The sequence below is a fragment of the Balaenoptera borealis genome, assembly GCF_965194805.1.
Source record: "Balaenoptera borealis genome assembly, chromosome: 9".
NCBI classification, from domain to species: Eukaryota; Metazoa; Chordata; class Mammalia; order Artiodactyla; family Balaenopteridae; genus Balaenoptera; species Balaenoptera borealis.
Genome location: NC_138873.1, coordinates 71,283,428 through 71,301,903, shown reverse-complemented (window position 1 = coordinate 71,301,903; position 18,476 = coordinate 71,283,428). Strand labels below are relative to the sequence as shown.

General features: G+C 40.8%; 1 long non-coding RNA gene across 1 annotated transcript in view; it reads right to left on the bottom strand.

The window, feature by feature from the left end:
- The window catches only part of LOC309635150, a 356,917-nt gene that overhangs the window by 179,436 nt on the left and 159,005 nt on the right, over nt 1-18,476 (bottom strand). Inside the window, exons 4-5 of the long non-coding RNA XR_014248663.1 lie at nt 12,013-12,061; nt 10,190-10,287 (exon numbers count right to left, since the gene is read on the bottom strand). This is a non-coding gene — a long non-coding RNA (uncharacterized lncRNA). The remainder of the gene's footprint in view (nt 1-10,189; nt 10,288-12,012; nt 12,062-18,476) is intronic.

Here is an 18,476-nt window from a genome sequence, read left to right as displayed (position 1 = left end):
TCACAGGGGAATTCTATCAAATATATAAAGAAGAACTAATACCTATCCTTTTCAAACTATTATAAAAATTTGAAGATGAAGGAACACTCTCAAATTCATTCTACAAGGCCACAATTACCCTCATACCAAAACCAGACAAAAACTCTACAAAAAAAGAAAATTACAGGCCAATAACTCTTATTAATATAGATGCAAAAATACTCAACAAAATATTAGCAAGCTGAATTTAAAAATATATAAAAAGGATCATACACCATGATCAAGTGGGATTTATTACAGGGATGCAAGGATGGTTCAATATCTGCAATCATTCAATGTGATACACCATATGAATAATAATCACAGGATCATCTCAATAGATTCAGAAAAAGCATTTGACAAAATTCCACATCCATTCATGATTAAAAACTCTCATCAAAGTGGGTATAGAGGGAACCTAGCTCAACATAATAAAGGCCATTTATGACAAACAGCTAACATCATGCTCAATGGTGAAAAGCTGAGAGTCTTTTCTCTAAAATCAGGAACAAGACAAGGATGCCCACTCTCACCATTTCTATTTAACACAGTATTGGAAGTTATAGCCACAACAATCAGACAAGAAAAAGAAATAAAAGGCACCCAGACTGGAAGGGAAGAAGTAAAACTGTCACTATTTGCAGATGACATGATAATATATATAGAAAACCCTAAAGTCTTCACCAAAAAACTACTGGAACTAATAAATGAATTCAGTAAAGTTGCAGGATACCAGATTAATATACAGAAGTCTTGTTTCTCTATACATTAATAATGAACTATTAGAAAGAGAAAGCAAGTAAACAACTCTGTTGAAAATCACATCAAAAAGGATAAAATACCTAGGAATAAACTTAACCAAGGAGGCGAATACTCAGAAAACTATAAAACATTGATATTGTAAAAGAAAATTGAAGATGATATAAAGAAATTGAAAAATATCCTGTGTTCATGGGTTGGAAGAATTAATATTATTAAATGTCCATACTACCCAAAGCAATCTACAGATTTAATGCAATCCCTATCAAAATACCCATGACATTTTACACAAAACTAGAACAAATAATTTTAAAATTCATAGGGAAACACAAAAGACCCCAAATAGCCAAAACAATCTTGATAAAGAAGAACAGAGCTGGCTTCAGACTATGCTACAGAGCTACAGTAATCAAAACAGTATGGTACTGGCACAAAACCAGACACATAGATCAGTGGAACAGAATAAAGAGCCCAGAAATAAACCCACACACTTATGGTCAATTAATCTATGACAAAGAAGGCAAGAATATAAAATGCGGAAAAGACAGTCTCTTCAATAAATGGTGCTGTGAAAACTAAACAGATACATGTAAAAATAAATGAAATTAGAACCTTCTGTCACCATATACAAAAATAAACTCAAAATGGATTCAAGACCTAAATGTAAAACTGGAAACCATAAAACTCCTAGAAGAAAACATAGGCAGAGAACACTTTGACATAAATCATAGCAATATTTTTCTAGATCTGTCTCCTAAGGCAAAAGAAATAAACAACTGGAACCTAATTAAACTTAAAAGCTTTTGCACAGCAAAGGAAACCATTGACAAAACAAAAAGATAACCTGCTGAGTGGGAGAAAATATTTGTAAATGATATAACTGATAAGGGGTTAATATTCAAAATATATAAACAGCTCATACAACTCAATGTCAAAAACACAAACAACCTGATAGAAAAATGGGCAGAAGACCTTGATAGACATTTTTCCAAAGAAGATGTACAGATGGCCAACAGGCACACGAAAAGATGCTCAATATTGCTAATTATCAGAGAAATGCAAATCAAATACACAATGAGATATCACCCACACATGTCAGAATGGACAGCATCAAAAAGAACACAAATAACAAATGTTGGTAAGGATGTGGAGAAAAGGGAATCTTCATATGTTGTTGGTGGGAATGTAAATTGGGGTAGCCACTGTGGAAAATAGTATGGAGGTTTCTGAAAAAAATGAAAAATAGAACTACCATATGACCCAGCAATTCCACTCCTGGGTATATATCCAAAGAAAATGAAAGCACTAATATGAAAAGATACATGCACCTCAATGTTCATAACAGCATTACTTACAGCAGCCAAGATCTGGAAGCAACCTAAGTGTCCATCAACAGATGAATGGTTAAAGAAGATGTGGTACATATACACAACGGAATAATACTCAGCCATAAAAAAAGAATGAAATTTTGCCATTTGCAACAACATGGATGGACTTGGAGGATATTATGCTAAGTGAAATAAGTCAGAGAAATAAAAATACTGTATGATATCACTTATATGTGGAATCAAAAATATACAACAAACTAGTGAATATAACAAAAAAAGTAACAGACAAGATATAGAAAACAAACTAGTGGTTACCAGTGGGGAGAGACAAGGGGGCAGGGGCAAGATAGGGGTAGGGGATTAAAAGGAACAAAATACTATGTATAAAATAAATAAGCTACAAAGATATGCTACACAGCACAGGAGATGTAGCCAATATTTTATAATAAACTTAAATGGAGTATAATCTATAAAAATGTTGAATCATTATGTTGTATACCTGAAACTAATATAATATTGTAAATTAACTATACTTTGATTTTAAAAAAAAGACATACCTAGTCTCATAAAATTTACCACTCATAAACTTTTTCTCAGGAAAAACGGCAGCAGTGCTTAAATAAAATGAAGGAATACGTTTTTTAAAAGGATGAAAAGATGGAATCCAGGAAGTGGGCGCTCCAACTCAGGAGAGTGGCAAAGAGAATACCCAGGATGATAGGACGATGATGGCCGGAGAGAGGCCTAGAGATCAGTCAAACCTACCAGGTCAGCTCAGAAGACTGCTGAGATTTGTTCAGTCAGATAAAGTAGATAGACTAACAGGTATGTTTGAATTTACCCAGAAGAACTTCACATGGTTAGAGGAGTGTGGTGATAAAATAGTGATGTGCATATGGAAAATTGAGAAATGAAGGAAAAAAACAAACATTTACAACTTCCAAGAAAACCAAAGATATGGAGGAAAGGGAAAGGAATAATAAAATCTTGCTTAGCTTTCACTTGTCTTGACATAATAAAAATGTAAATTAAAATATTTATTGAAAGATCTACCAAAATTGAAGCTAACTACATTGGGAGGATGAAGGTACAGCGAATGTGTGTGTGTGTGTGTGTGTGTGTGTGTGTGTGTGAGAGAGAGAGAGAGAGAGAGTGTTAGGAAATGGGAGGGTGTGAAAAGCGATCAGAACGCTCATTTTTCATAATGGAAAGGTAGTAGAAATGTCTAAAACTAGGAAAATCAAGTGGGAACACTGCAGCATGTTATATAGAAATACAAAAAATAATAGACAAAAAATAATCAGTTCTAAGTTGAAAGTGATTGCTCCCTGGGAGCAGGAACTGATGTATGTGGGAGAGGTGGGAATGCACATTAATAAAAGTAAAAGCCAGATTGTAAAAAGAAAAAGAATTTTGGAGGGCTTGGGATTTATTTGCTGGCTTTATTCTAGCCAGAAAACTGACTGTGTCACCAAAGGTTTGATTTGAGTGCCTCGTTTGGGGGTTTGTATTAGTGGCACTGTGGGTGCTACTTCATTCTTTGGGGGATTTTTACTGGCTGAATGAAGACAACAAAAAGGAATCATCGGGCTTCCCTGGTGGCGCAGTGGTTGAGAATCTGCCTGCCAATGCAGGGGACACGGGTTCGAGCCCTGGTCTGGGAGGATCCCACATGCCGCGGAGCAACTAGGCCCGTGAGCCACAACTACTGAGCCTGCGCGTCTGGAGCCTGTGCTCCGCAACAAGAGAGGCCGCGATAGTGAGAGGCCCGCGCACCGCGATGAAGAGTGGCCCCCGCTCGCCGCAACTAGAGGAAGCCCAAGCACAGAAACAAAGACCCAACACAGCCCAAAAAATAAATAAAGGAGTTCCTAAAAAAAAAAAAAAAAAAAAAAGGAATCATCTACAAATTCGTTTTTAGGATAAAGTGCTTCTTTTATGTATACTGTTATTATGCTTCCCAAATCTCAGCTGGCCGAATAGTCTTCAGGGTATACTCTGAGGCACAGTATGCTATTTTTGCATTCCTATAATGTAGTTAAGTTATGGCAATTTTTAATCAATGATAAAAAGCTGACCACTTCAGTTTTGGAATTAGTGCCACAGAAGGAAGTGCTCTCTGCAAAGGAAACTGAATCCTTGTGCTGACCTCCTGAACACAACAGAAAATAAAGACTGCTCCTAGGTCAAATCCCATGGAGCCATCTGGGTGGCTTTGGGGGTGACAATGGGATATTGGTGGAGACAGGGCAGGCCAAAGGGAAACCCACACCCCCTCTGCAACACCCCAAGACTGGCTCACTGCACCTGATCACCTACACTCTAATCATTCTCTGAGAAGCCTGACATCCTTCAGGCCGTCTTGAAACAGCTGGAGGCTGGCCCCCGGGATATGCATCCTTAGGAGCTCCAGAAGATACTCCTTCACGGTGGCCAGGGTCTGATGGCCTTCAATTGTCACCAAGAGTCCACATTGATTCGTTCACTCCCCACTCAGTGCCCAAGGACAGGAAATCAGTGGATAAACGAGACTCCTTGCTAAGTCACACATATGGACAAGAAGCAGTCCATAAGGGAAGGGCAGAGCAAGCTACAGAATTTGCAAGGCCCAGGGCAAAATAAAATGGGGGGGCCCCTTGTTCAAAGAGCAGAGAAAAGGTGCTGTCAATGGTACTAACAAGTATAAAGCCTTTCCATTCTTCTGTGATCTCTCTCTTGACTTATTACGGTGGTTTTGGTTTTATTTTTGGGTTTTTTTGCTATATAATATTATTCTCAGGAGAGAAAAATTAAAATTTTAAGCTATTAGCATAAATTTTACTGTTAATCTTCATATTGTTCAATGCCAGTTTTAAATGCAAATATAAGAGCATTTAATTCCTATGCAGAATTACCAAAATTACTCAACTTGCATTTGTGGTGCATGCATGCACGTATATTTAATTCTTACCAGATCAGTGAAAACACTGCACAAAACTAACTCAACTATTTTTATTTCATTTCCTTATACATGCACAATCTACCTAAACTATCTACTTCCAACTTTTTTTTTTTTTTAAATAGAGAGGTATCTTTATTTATTTATTTTTGGCTGTGTTGGGTCTTCGTTTCTGTGTGAGGGCTTTCTCTAGTTGCAGCAAGCGGGGGCCACTCTTCATCGCGGTGCGCGGGCCTCTCACTATCGTGGCCTCTCTTGTTGCGGAGCACAGGCTCCAGACACGCAGGCTCAGTAGTTGTGGCTCACGGGCCTAGTTGCTGTGCGGCATGTGGGATCCTCCCAGACCAGGGCTCGAACCCATGTTCCCTGCATTAGCAGGCAGATTCTCAACCACTGCGCCACCAGGGAAGCCCTCTACTTTCAACATACTCATCAGTATGGAAGACTGAAAAGAAAAGGAAATATGGGTTACCCTATCTTTCTCTTTCCTTTATGTCATCGTTTTCAGTGTGAGTGACTAATACAGGGAAGTAGCAATGGTAAGTAAGCATATGATAAAGTTCTTTGGTTGTGCATATTTCTTAGAACACCATTGCCTTTTTTCTGCATACAAAAGAAGTTCTGGTTCAAACAGAAAGTATGGCCACTTAAGGCTATCAGTGTCCTCACTCACACAGTCATAGACATAATACACTTGCATGCTTCATTGACTATCGGACTTCACTGAAAAACCACAAATTCAAAGACAAAATTACTGAGAATTTCAAGACTATGACAACAGAGTATTAAACCAAATATGGGGCCCTTCTGAGCCTGGGACCCTGTGAAACCACAAAGGTCTCATATCCAAGAAGCATCCCTGGGCAAGGGTTATACAACTAGTTCTGGCAATTAGAAAGGAGATCAGGCTTGGCGTGAGAAATTTTCCAGCTCCTTATGCACAAGTAGAAATAATCCTGAGTGTGCAGCTGCCCAAGTCAGGAGAAGGACACCAACGGGTGTGTGTGTAAGAAACCTGAGATGCTATGGACTTCAGGTGACTATGATATGCTTTGTAGAAAATATATTTTGGGGACTTCCCTGGTGGTCCAGTGGTTGAGAATCTGCCTTCCAATGCAGGGGATGTGGGTTCCATCCCCGGTCAAGGAACAAGGACAACTAAGCCACAGGACAACTAAGCCACAGGACAACTAAGCCCGCGCACTGCAACTACTGAGCCATTGCACTCTGGAGCCCGTGTGCCGCAACTAGAGAGAAGCCCCCATGCTGCAATGGAAGATCCCACGTGACACAACTAAAACCTGACACAGCCAAAAATAAAATAAAAATTTTAAAAAAAGAAAATATATTTCGTTTGCCTTTATAGTTGCATAATTAAGTTTCTTCCTGAGATATATATATATACATATCAGAAATATAATTATATATATCAGAAAAGATATACTGTATATATATGTGTGTATATGTCTGTTATATATATGTGTCTGTTTATATATATATATATGTTTGTGTGTGTGTGTGTGTGTGTGTGTGTATAAAATGGCACAGATGGGAGTCAGTGACAGTTAACTGAAGAATTGTTTCTGAAGTTCGTCACTGAAAACTTAACTAAGAAAAGTGTGACATTCCAATAAAATAACTCAAGCCCCTATGCCATGGGCTTGTATAAAATTACAAGTTCCCAGAAACTGAGAAGGAGTCTGCACTGTATCTGATTTATGTGCTTTGTCTGATTTGTCCATTCCTACCTGCCTCCAAAGTCCTTGGCCAGTTACTCAACAGAAAGTTCCAGCTAGCCACCTCATCTCTGAATTCCACCAGTTATCTTAAACTCTCTTAAGATGAGGACTCAGTTGGGCAAGGCTTCCATTGCACCTCCGTTGGTTGATGGAGCCTCAAGCCCAAGCCAACCAGATGCCTGGAGGTTCTGGATCCTCCCACTACACCTGGACCCAGATTAAGCCCTGTGCTTTGGGGCAATGTTTGCCACTGGGTTTGACTTCCCAGAAGATGCCCAAAGGGGCAATTAACACAACCCAGAGGGTGGGGGAGTTGATGCCCTAAGGGGCAAACTTTGGCCAATGAAAGACAAAAGACAGGAAGGAACCAGCAGATACATTTGTATGGGGTACTTGAAGGACTGTTCCAGGGTACTAAATTTCCAGGAAGTCTATCCAGAAATGAACCACAGGACAAAGCTCCAGGGTGTGTTTTCTTATAGCCAGCTTTGCAACATACTTTGTATTTGCTTTCCCTCTTTCCCTGCCTCATTTCCTTTACTCTTCACCTACAATAAAGCTAAGCTTTGCCTCAGTCTCTATTCCTAGGAAATGAGGGTCGAGGCAGTAATCAATGGCAAAAGCCACCTCTTAACTGTCACCTGGTACAGAAGTCCTCTAGCTGAGTAATCCAGCATAGAAGACAGATATTGGGAAATTCAAAATGAAACAACTAACACTGAATCCTTTTATTTTATATCTTTGAATTATCCCCTCTACATTTCTATGGATGACCTACTATGAACCAGATAGTAGAGATATAGGGGACAAGAGAACTGTAATTCTTGTGAAACCTCACAGTCTAGTGGGGAAGAAAAAAACAAACCTAACAAAGTAAGTTTTTGTTGTAACTGTTAAAAAGGAATTAATGGTGCTTAGATGGAGATCTTGGTATGGATCCAAGGGAGGGAGGGAGGTGGAATGTCCATCAGTGAAATGGTCAGAGGAGCTCGGTGATGTTTAAGCTGAGATTGAACAGGTAAGAGGAAACCTCTAAGCAAAAACCTGGGGATGGGAAGCACTTTGGAAGAGGATGTGCCAAGTTTCAGAGACAGAAATGAAGTGAGAAGGGTCAAGAAACTGAAAGAAGACCCATACGGCTAAAGGAGAACAAGAGGGGGCCACAGGTCCCAGACAGCACCAGGGAGCTGGCTAAGCAGGGGCTCAGTCGGACCTGCCAGGTCAGCCAAAATAAGGGGTTTGGAGTTTCATCTCATCTCCCTTGAATTTGAAAATATAGTCCAATGCCAGGGTTTAAATTATATTTTAAACCCAAATCATCTAAATGAGATACTTAACCTTCAAAGTGTTGACTTTAAGGAGGCCCTGGTTAGCACAACTTGATCAATGAGGGTGGCAGAAAGAAGGCACAATGGGGAAAAATTCTCAACCGTCAGAACTTTGAATTCTGAAACAGAAGTCATGATTCTATTTACTTTACGACAGTTTGAACATGTAAGATGCGCATCATCATTGAAAGGAAAAGATTCCTTCTACCACACCCAATTATCCTGTGGCCTCAGGGCCCCAACATTTGGGTCTCCCTGCCACAGAAACCCTCCATTTCTAGAATAGCAACTCATCTTCATCACCAATGGTCACTAAGTTAACCAAGTGTGACTCGACTAAAGCAGGCCTTCACAAGGTCTTCAAACAACACACGGTTCCAGCTCTAATCCCTTGGGTTAGAGACTAAATCGAGCCCTTTGATTTGGACCCTGTCTTCATGCTTACTTGGAAAGCTGGGTGAGAGGAACAGGGGAGAGATGTCAATCCCTTACTCATACTTAAAACTGACAGCCTCCTTGTCTGTCTGCTCCTTTCGGATAGCATATCTTCTCTAGAAATTCCACTTGGAAAACTCAGGCACTATCCCTTTGTACAGTACAGCACTCCCTCCTTCAGGAAACCTCCCCCAGATTAATTGGCACTAATACAGCCCTTCACAGCTGTATACAAGATGTTGGGGAGTGCAGCAGAGAGAGAGGAGATTATGGTTGCCTGCACACTGTCATTGCTTAGTAAGAGCAGACTCCTTCCTTCAGAAATGGCATGATAATGAAATGTAATAGCAGAACCTCTTGGCAATCAATGCCATGGTGGAAATAAGTGCACATCTCAGTGACAATAACAAAGATGGAATGTGAAACAACAAAGCCCTCTCTCTCTTGGCCAGAACTCTCGAGAGCAGCTCATTACTTTAACCTTTCCACCTTCACTGGAGCACAATTAGAAACATGCATTTCCACGGGCATTAAATCCACTCGTTTGCTCGCTCTGCCCTCATTAGAACACTCAGTGGGGCCCAATTAGCTGGATGGCCATAAACAGATGTTTGTGACTTGAGAAAACAGAAAGAGAACATTCTTGGAGCCAAAAGAGAATGGAGAAAATCCGGCACACCCCATCTTATTCATTACCTGAAATCTAGAGTTTTCGTTTTGACCTGAGCCTATAGTTTTCGCTTGGATAGGAAGAAACCTATGGCCAGAAACATGGAGTTCTCCTGTTGCAGAAATCAATATCTCATGTGGGTCACGGAGTATTTTTTAACTTTAGTCAATCTTCTAAAATTGACTTTGCAGATGGTCTGCATCCCTGGAAAAGAAGCCAGAAGATTTGGCCACTTTCCTGCTTGACCACAAGGGCTGGAGGTGAGCGGTGTCTGCCCCAGGTAGGGAATACTTGCTCCACATCACCACTATCCCCACCACCCTGCCCACCTCCAGGACCTGGTCCACTTCTCTTGTTCATGTAGTCTGCCTTGTACCCATAGGGGTAGACTCACAGCTCTACAGCTTACCTGTTTGGACAACTTAATCAACTTCTCTGTGCCTCAGTTTTGTTCTGTTTTTTTAACATAAAATGGGGTTATAATATTCACCCACTGCATTGCTGTTAGAATTAAATGATTTAAAACACAAACAGTCATCCCTTGTATCCATGGGGGATTGGTTCCAGGACCCCCCAGAGATACTAAAATCTGAGGATGCTCAAGTCACTTATATAAAATGGCACAGTATTTGCATATAACCTACACACAACCTCCTATATTCTTTAAATCATCTCTAGGTTTTTTTTTTTTTAACATCTTCATTCTAGGTTACTTTTATTACCTAACACAATGTAAATTACTATGTAAATAGTTTTAAATATTTTATAAATGCTACGCAAATAGTTGCCAGAGCACAACAAATTCAAGTTTTGCTTTTGGCAACTTTCTGGCCCTTTTTTTCCCCCCCCAAATATTTTTGATCCTGGGTTGGTTGAATCCATGGATACAGAACCCGTGGATTTGGAGGACTGACTGGATATTGTTAACAATCGTGTGTGACACATAATAAGTACTCAATAAATTTAGCCATTACCTGGTCATCATCATTTGAGCAGGAATCAGGTTTCTCTCCAGCAGAGGCCATTCACCTTCCGGGGCCTGCCTGTCTCAACACCATGCCTTCCCGGTGGTCTTCATAGGCCCATCAGGAAGAGGGGAAGATGAAGAAGCCCCTTACTAAAATGCACATAACGGGGGGAGTGTTTTCCTTTTCTTAACTTATTCAAACGATTGGTTAAGATCACTCTATGGAACACTTTCTAATTAAGGTCCTCAACCAGGTGTAGTATCATTACTCCTCTCAGGGGCATTTGCAAATGTGTGGGTATTTTTAGGCTGTCACAGTGATGGGGTGTGACAGGCCACTAACAGTGGGCAGGGACCAAAAATGTTAAATGTCCTATTAATGTTTGGGAAAGTCAGACACAGCTAACTAATGTCCATTTCAAAATGCCAAGGACAACCCCACTGGAAAACACCAAATGATTTCTTATTTTTCCTGTTCAAATAGAGCATGAGCAAAATCTTCCCTGAAGTGTAACAAGTGCATTCTGATAGACTGTGGTTAGTTAACATTTGACCCCAGCCCCAAATATCACTGTCAGAAAGTCGTTCAGTTGAATTTTCAGCTAAGAAGGTGCACCAGTTGTGCCAACGGCAGCATCTATTTAAGATGTTCCTCTATAACTTCACTTGAATAAGCCCACATGGTTCCACAGTTTCTCCTGGGTACTCCAATTCCCCCTTTACGTGGAGATACAACCAAAACCCTAGTATATACTAGTTCCTATCCTGAGTGCTGGGAAGATACTTTAGTAAATCAAATGGATGAGACTGATGTTCTCATCAGGCTCCCATTCTAGCAAGGGGAGACAAATAATAAATGAGCGAATAAATTAAGAAAAATATAATTTCAGAGCTTAAGAAGGGCCATGAGTGCAATGAGTCTTTCTATGCTGGGATGTGGGATAGGGGTCCCAAGATGGGGCAGTCAGGAATAGCTTCCCTGAGAAGGTGTCACTGGAGCCGATTTCTGGATGACAAGAAGTAACTGCCCATGGGAAGATGCATGGTGGTAGAGCACCCTAGGCAGAGATAATAGCAAGAACAAAAGCCCTGAGTCAAAATGAAGCAGGCATGTTTCAGGAAGAAAAAGCATCCAATGTGGCTGAGCAAGGGGGGAAAGAATACAAGATAGAGTTGGAGAGGTAAGTTGGGACCAGAAGGTCATTGCAGACCATAGAGAGATGCTGGATTTTATTCAAGGTGCAGCAGAAAGCAATATGAGAAATGTGTGCAGTGTGAGAAAATGGGTTGTAAGGGACCAAATCAGAGGCAGGGATACCAGTTAAAAGGCTGTTGGACAAAATTTTGGATTAATGGCTCCTAAAATCCATTTCAACTCCAAAATTCTAACTTCATCCTATGGTATCATGACAGGCAATGAATACCAGACAGAGCCATAGAAAATGGAGTCTTGGGATAACATGACCAACTAAGGCCCATTTGCTGGCAGGATCTCTTTTCACCAAAGACATCAATACTCCAGAGAGACCACAAGGGCCCTGTAGTTTTCTGTCCTCATCCTCTGCAATCTTGTCAGAACCCACAGTGGTACTAGTGGACTCGTTGTAAGTGTTTGAAATCAGAAGACCTCTACATCTGATGCATCAACCACAAATATTTCTAACTGCTTACATTGGACACAAAAGGTAGAGGGTACTGACTTTTTTTCCATTGTGATCGTTAAGCAATTTGGTTTTTTCCAAGCTCCCCCTTAATGGTAACTTCGAACAAGAAATACATGTTATAAAGTGCACTGTCCCCCTCCCCCAAGAGCAGATGATTCACACTCACCAAGAAACAGCATCTGGCAACCATTACTGTACTTGGTTCACAGCTGCTCCTAGAGGAGTTAAAAGGACTGTGAGGCAGGACACGGAAATCAATTTTAACTCTTATTTTAATTATTGGTTGCTTTCCTTTAATATGTGGTTATGTTTCATAAACATCTTGCATTAGGTAGGCAGCAGATCGTTCCCTGATTAAAGGGCCCAATTTTTTAATTTATGCTTCCATCCAAATGATTGGCTTCCATGCCAAACAGAACTTGCCTTCGTCGGGGTACTTGCCTAAGCTTAGAACTTTCTTCCATGTGGATATTTGGTTATTCTGGAGAAGGACATTCAAACCCCTCCACCCAGGTGTCATAAGCTCTCATCACATAGCAAAGCAACTTCCCTGGGACAAGGTGCCTCCTGTTGAGGGCAAAATGATCATTGCTGGTTGCTATGCAATTTATGTAAGAAACTCTATGTAAGAAACTCTAAAGAAATTCTTTAATGTTGACATTTCCCTAAGAAACAGATAAGACTAAGAATAAATTTTGGCTTCTGCGCTCATTCAAAAATATAATCAGGGTTGACATAGAGCCCTGCAATAAGAGAGAGAAAGAGAGAGAGAGAGCATGCATTAAATAGTGAAACAGAATGAAAACAAGGGAGAAAGCATCTCTCCCACTGTCAGCAGCAGCTCTCCATCCTCACATTCTTTGAGACACCCCCATTCCCCACTTTCCCAACTTCCCTTGTCATTATGGGTGACCTAGTTTTGGCCAAAGGGATACAAGAAAGAATCTGCTCTGATGATTTTACTTTCCTGATAAAAGTAGCAGATACAGCTAGCTTCACTACCTTGCTTGACCTGCCTTCCTGCCTCATGCTTTAAACCCCAAGATGGATGCAGCTATAGCTGCACTGAGAGGATGAGGGAAAGAACTGCCAACATTTTTGGCCCCCACACACCATCCAATGAAGTCACAACGATCACAAAATGCTCATTACACAGGATACCAGGGATGGGTGTTTCCCTAAAGAAAAACATGCATCTTTCTCAATGTTTTTAATGCAAAAGCACAAGGGTGTTACATTTTAAGCAGTTGCAGGATTGAATTGTGGAACAAAGACAAGAGCAAATGACCTGGAACAATAATTGTCATCATAGTGGCCCCTTTGATTAGACTGCCCTCAGGGAATCACAGAGATGCCAATCTACAGTCCTGATACTGTGAAGTCACTGAACAAGGATCAACAATTGCCAACCTCCTCACTTGTTATGTAAGAAAGTAAAGTCCTATTTGATTTGAGCCACTTTGGTTAGGTGTTCGTATCTGACACAACTTGGTTCCACACTTGAGTAAGTCCACAATTAGCTATGGGTCCCAGGAAGATCAAGAGCCCCTTCTGGCTCAGGATCCAGCCTGACATCTCCTTAGAATACTCCTCCAGGAAAAGAATCTTATAACTTGTCAGCCAAAGTTTATTGTTTCTTGGCACTAAACACTGATGTTGTCTGTGACAAACCTTGATTAGATATCGCATTGGTCAGGATCCAGGCAGGAAAATAGAGCCCATGTTAAGTAGTTTGTAGGGAGGATTTAATATCAGGACATAGTTACAAAGGCATTGGGAGAGCTGAAAAGCCTGGTTAGAAAACCAGGTCAAGTAACAAAGCCAGAAGCTACAGCTGGCCCCAGGGCTGAAGGCACCCAAGAAAGGGAGTGAGGGCTGCCCACAGAAAGCAGCACAGCAGTGAAGCCCTCCCAGAAGGAGTGAGATCCCAAAAGGAAGGTCTGTCAAGAAGAAGCTGGAGCCTTTGAGAAAACACTGCCTCTGAGGTCATCTGGAAGGAAGAGAGAAGGAATAAACGCCCTGACTTGGCCCTTTCTCCTACCTCTCAGCTGCCCTCCAGCGCCTCCCATTGGCTGAACCTGATAGTCTTCAGGAGTCAGCCCCTCAGTCCACATTGGAGAAGGAAGAGAGCAGAGCATGGGTTTGAAAGCAAACAGTTGATGACTAGCACTGACTTTCGTGGCTGTTAATAGGGAAGCATGCATAATAATACCTCAATGGCTTTTTTAGCCAGTGACATTTTTGGTCCCCCCGCATTCTCCAATGAAGTTACAATGATCACAAAATGCTCATTACACAGGATACCAGAGATGGGTGTTTCCCTAAAGAAAAACATGCATCTTTCTCAATATTTTTGATGCAAAAAGCAAAAGGGAGTTCCATTTTAAGCATTTGCAGGATCGAATTGTGGAACAAAGACAAAGAAGAGCAGATGACCTGGAAGCATAGTTGTCATCACAGCGGCCCCTTTGATTAGACTGAAATCATCAGGAAAGAATTCCCCCCTTGGCCTGTCTCCATGATGCTCTTCTCCGAACACGAGAGAGACCCAAGCCCCATGCTTCCAACCTCAGTGGAGAAGAAAGACGGGCAAGAGGAATTTCAACATCATCGACCACAGAAAACTTAGCATGAAGGATTTGTAGAGTTGAAAAAAGACTTACATAAAGTAAGACTTTGTTGATCAGTGTCTTGAAATCCATGAAGCTTTATAGAAATAATACGGATTGATGATTGATAGATAGATAGATAGATATGTACATAGGTAGGTAGATAGATGGATACATAGATAGATAGATAGATAGATAGATAGATAGATAGATAGATAGATAGACAGACAGATAGATAGATAGATAGATACGTATGTAGTTAGGTAGATAGACAGATGGATACAAAGATAGATAGATATAGCGATAGATTCTATTCTCTCAATTGATTTTATGATCTTACATTTAACATCTCTAAAAAATGGGCATTTAACCTCAGTTTGAATCTTTACAGTTCCAGAGTGCTCAGGGTTTCATGGAGTGGCTTGTGTTGAAGCCTCACGGCTCTGCTGGTTACGAAGCCAAGAGTCTTCACGTTTTTTTCGACCCTGTGGTGGGGCTCTTGCCCCACTGCCTCCACCTTATGCCTCATCCAAGTAGGTGAAGCCCTCTACCACGCCACCTCAGCTCCACGCTTAAGGCAGTCCTACCTCCTCAACCAAAGCTGCTCTTCCTCACACTTACTTAACATCTGGCATCTGGAACGGGACCTGATTATGTAGTTGTTGAGCGGTCAGTACAGAGTACAGGGTGACTCACTTCTCGTCTGTAGAATCTCAGATTGTATTTACTTTTTATCATACATGGTTCTTTCCCACAGGAACTGAGATAATGCTTGCAAGAACTTAGTAGTGCTTGAAAACAGTCTTCAGCAAGCATAGGCTGGTACTGGTGTCATTTTTATATTATTTTTGTACTATTTATATAGTATTGTGGTCTATTTTCATTATTAACTGCTCACAAGCAAAGTGTCATCATTCAATAGTTGTGTTACTGGCTTTTCAACACAAATACATAATTGTTCATTTTTAAACGTCAGCACATGATTTTGGCCCCTCTTTTAAAGCTTGTCACTGGAATATTTAATTCCTCTTTGCACTGCTCCAACATTCCAGATCTGTGCTTGCCTCAGGTCTGACTAGTCTTAAATGGCTCCCCAGCCAGGGCAGGGACAGAGCCCCCTGGTATTCAGCAAGCCATTCATCTCTTGGTTGCCATTGATCCATTAATCAACCCACTTTGGGAGCAACTGTTCAAGCAACTATCAATGGGCCAAGATAAACAATCATTACCCACATTTCTCCATATTGTACATGAGGAAATCCCCAAGGATTTGCTGAAATCCTTGGACTTCTAGCTTAGGGACCATGCCAGTTTTGGGCAGCTGCAGGAATACTATTATGAGTGAATTACTCAACCCCTGAATAGTTGAGATCTTTAACTATTTGGAAAGTGGTTCTACCAAATGAAATTAAGAAAAATGTATTAACCCCGCTAAGAAAAAGTTAAATTCAGTTTTGTGAAACTTATTTTTATTAAACTCTGGATCCTGGTTACTACATTTTTTCCCATTCTGTTTACAAGTGATCTGTTTAATTAGCTACACTAGAAATTTTCCAGGAATATATCAATATTTCTCTTGAGCCAACCCATTCTTCCATTTTGAAAATGAGGACATTTTCTTCCCTGTCGCAAGTATTCTGATACATACCTCTTCCATTTTGCATTTATCAGAATTTTGCAAAGAGGAAACCAAAGAATTCAGTACCTCTGGAAGATTGTGTATATGAGTTTCTATATATAGAACACAAGGATGGTTTAAGAGACCAGCACTACTCAAAAGAAGACTAATATATTTGATTTATTATCATGATAATCCTAACAAGATGAAGCTACTTAAGTTACCATGCATTGGAAGGCAATTTTTTAAATGACGATCCATGTTGATAGAAATTTCTAGTTTTTTCCCCCGGCTGCTAACAAAATTTTTTTCCTAAGCAAATGCTTGGTGGCTTTGCAAAATACAGCTTTTTAGTTTGAAATTCCAGGATGGATTTCACTAGTTAGTTGCTCTTTGGCCACACGGATAGCAAGATTTATAGGTGAAAAAAATGCAGGTGCAACATACACCTTGAGGTGGTGTTGAGCATCCGTTCATTGTTTGTCTCCAGACTCTTCAAGACACAGACATGTGGCGATTTGGCCTGAACACAGAGAGGAGAAATTATGATATCCCAATTCCCCAGAGATCTTACGATTCCTTAATGAAGCAGCAAATGGTGAGGATTCTTTTCGTAATTATAGAAAGTTTTGTTTCATCATACTGGACTTGTTTTTTATTAGATAAAGGAAGAATTGAATTGCGCCATCACATAATAGCACTCTTTACCTCTGATTTCTCGAGGAAATCACAGGATCGTGAGCCTCTTTGGGGTTCAGTCTGAGTTGTCATCTTTCTAGCTCTTAAACTTGAGGAGAGGAAGACAACAACAAAGGATATTTACATTTTCAGTCCCTTTGGGTGAGTTCTCATTGTATCCAGGCTAACATAAACATAAGTTATAAAAATAATGTTTCTGGATAATTTTACACTTCCTTAGTATAAGAGGAAAATATTAACAACAGCTACCTTGGAACAAGCATTTCCTGTGATATTTCACTTAATTGTCACAAAAACCCAATGAGGCAGGTATTATTACTGTCCTTATTGTATAGGTGAGGAAGCTGAAGCTTGGGTAGGTGAAGTAACTTGTCATGGTCACGTGGTTAGTAAGTAATGTAACCCATGCTGTCTTATGCCAAAGTCTAATTGCTTAATCTTTGTATTATGTTGCTTCCTGAAGACCTGATCAAGTCACCAGGACCAGGAACTTGCTAATGCATCTAGTTAGTAAAGAGAGGGGAAATAAGGGGTGGGGGTGAGGTGGTTTAGGAAAAGCCCTTATGTGTCTTCATTAAGGCAGAATGACAGAGGTTCTCCTGAGGCTTTACAAGTACTGGTGGGACTGGGTTCCACTCTCCACATCCCAGCAGAAGATGTTATTATTGGAAAATCTTGCCCATCACTTGATGCTAAGACAGAGGAGGTGTCATTGACAAAACTTGCCCTGAAGCTGTGTTTGATGTTGAAAGTCTGTCATTAAGGACTCGGCTAGCTGGCCATTGCCGTCATTGGGTTGAGATTTACTCCTCACTCAGGAGTTACACTTTTATTTCAGGATAAGTCCTGCCTGCATTCTGAAAAGAACTCATTCTGAGTTCACAGACCGCACCTGCAAATACACAGTCCAGTGACCATCGGTCCTGGTATTTTTTTTTCTTAGTCTATTTCCTGTAAGAATCTATCAGCAACACACCTACCGTGTGCCAAATTCATATGTACACAGGTCCTCCAGCTGCAGCTGAGTCCCAGCGTTCCTCAGTTTACTTCACATTTGACTCACGTCACCAACAGAAAAACCACTTCTAACTTTAATGTGAAACGCTGTCAGACACAACCTCGTGATTTGTCCATGAGCTCATATGTTGCTCTCGAGCCCAAGTCAGCACTTTCTCCATATGCCTCCTATAAGCCAGACTTTCATTTGGCTTTGGCTGTGAAGAATAATTAAGGTTTGGGAGAGGCAAGATGGTCTTGCCAACTCAGCCGCTCTTGAGAGCAAGGACTCCTCAAGCTGTTAGCACAGCACAGAGGAGCCAGAGGTGTCCATCCAGAAACACCCAGGGAGGCAGTGGCCACCTCCCCCCAGGCCACAGTTAGGAATACTGTGCAGTACCACGGCAATCCAGTGCATACACGCGATATGCATGTGTGTGTATGTGGGTATGCATGTGCACACACATGTGTACTGAAACCAAACTTGCGTTTGCTCTTCTGTTTCATTTGTCATAACATGTTGGCCATTGGATTAGCTCTTATGGCCTCTGTAACAAATTGCTAAAAACTAGTAGCTCAAAACCACATAACTAGTATCTTACAGTTCTGAAGATCAGAATTCCAAAATCAAGCCTCACTGGGCTAAAACCAAGGCATTAGCAGGGCTGGTTCTCTCTGGAGACTCTATAGGGAGAATCCATTTCCTTG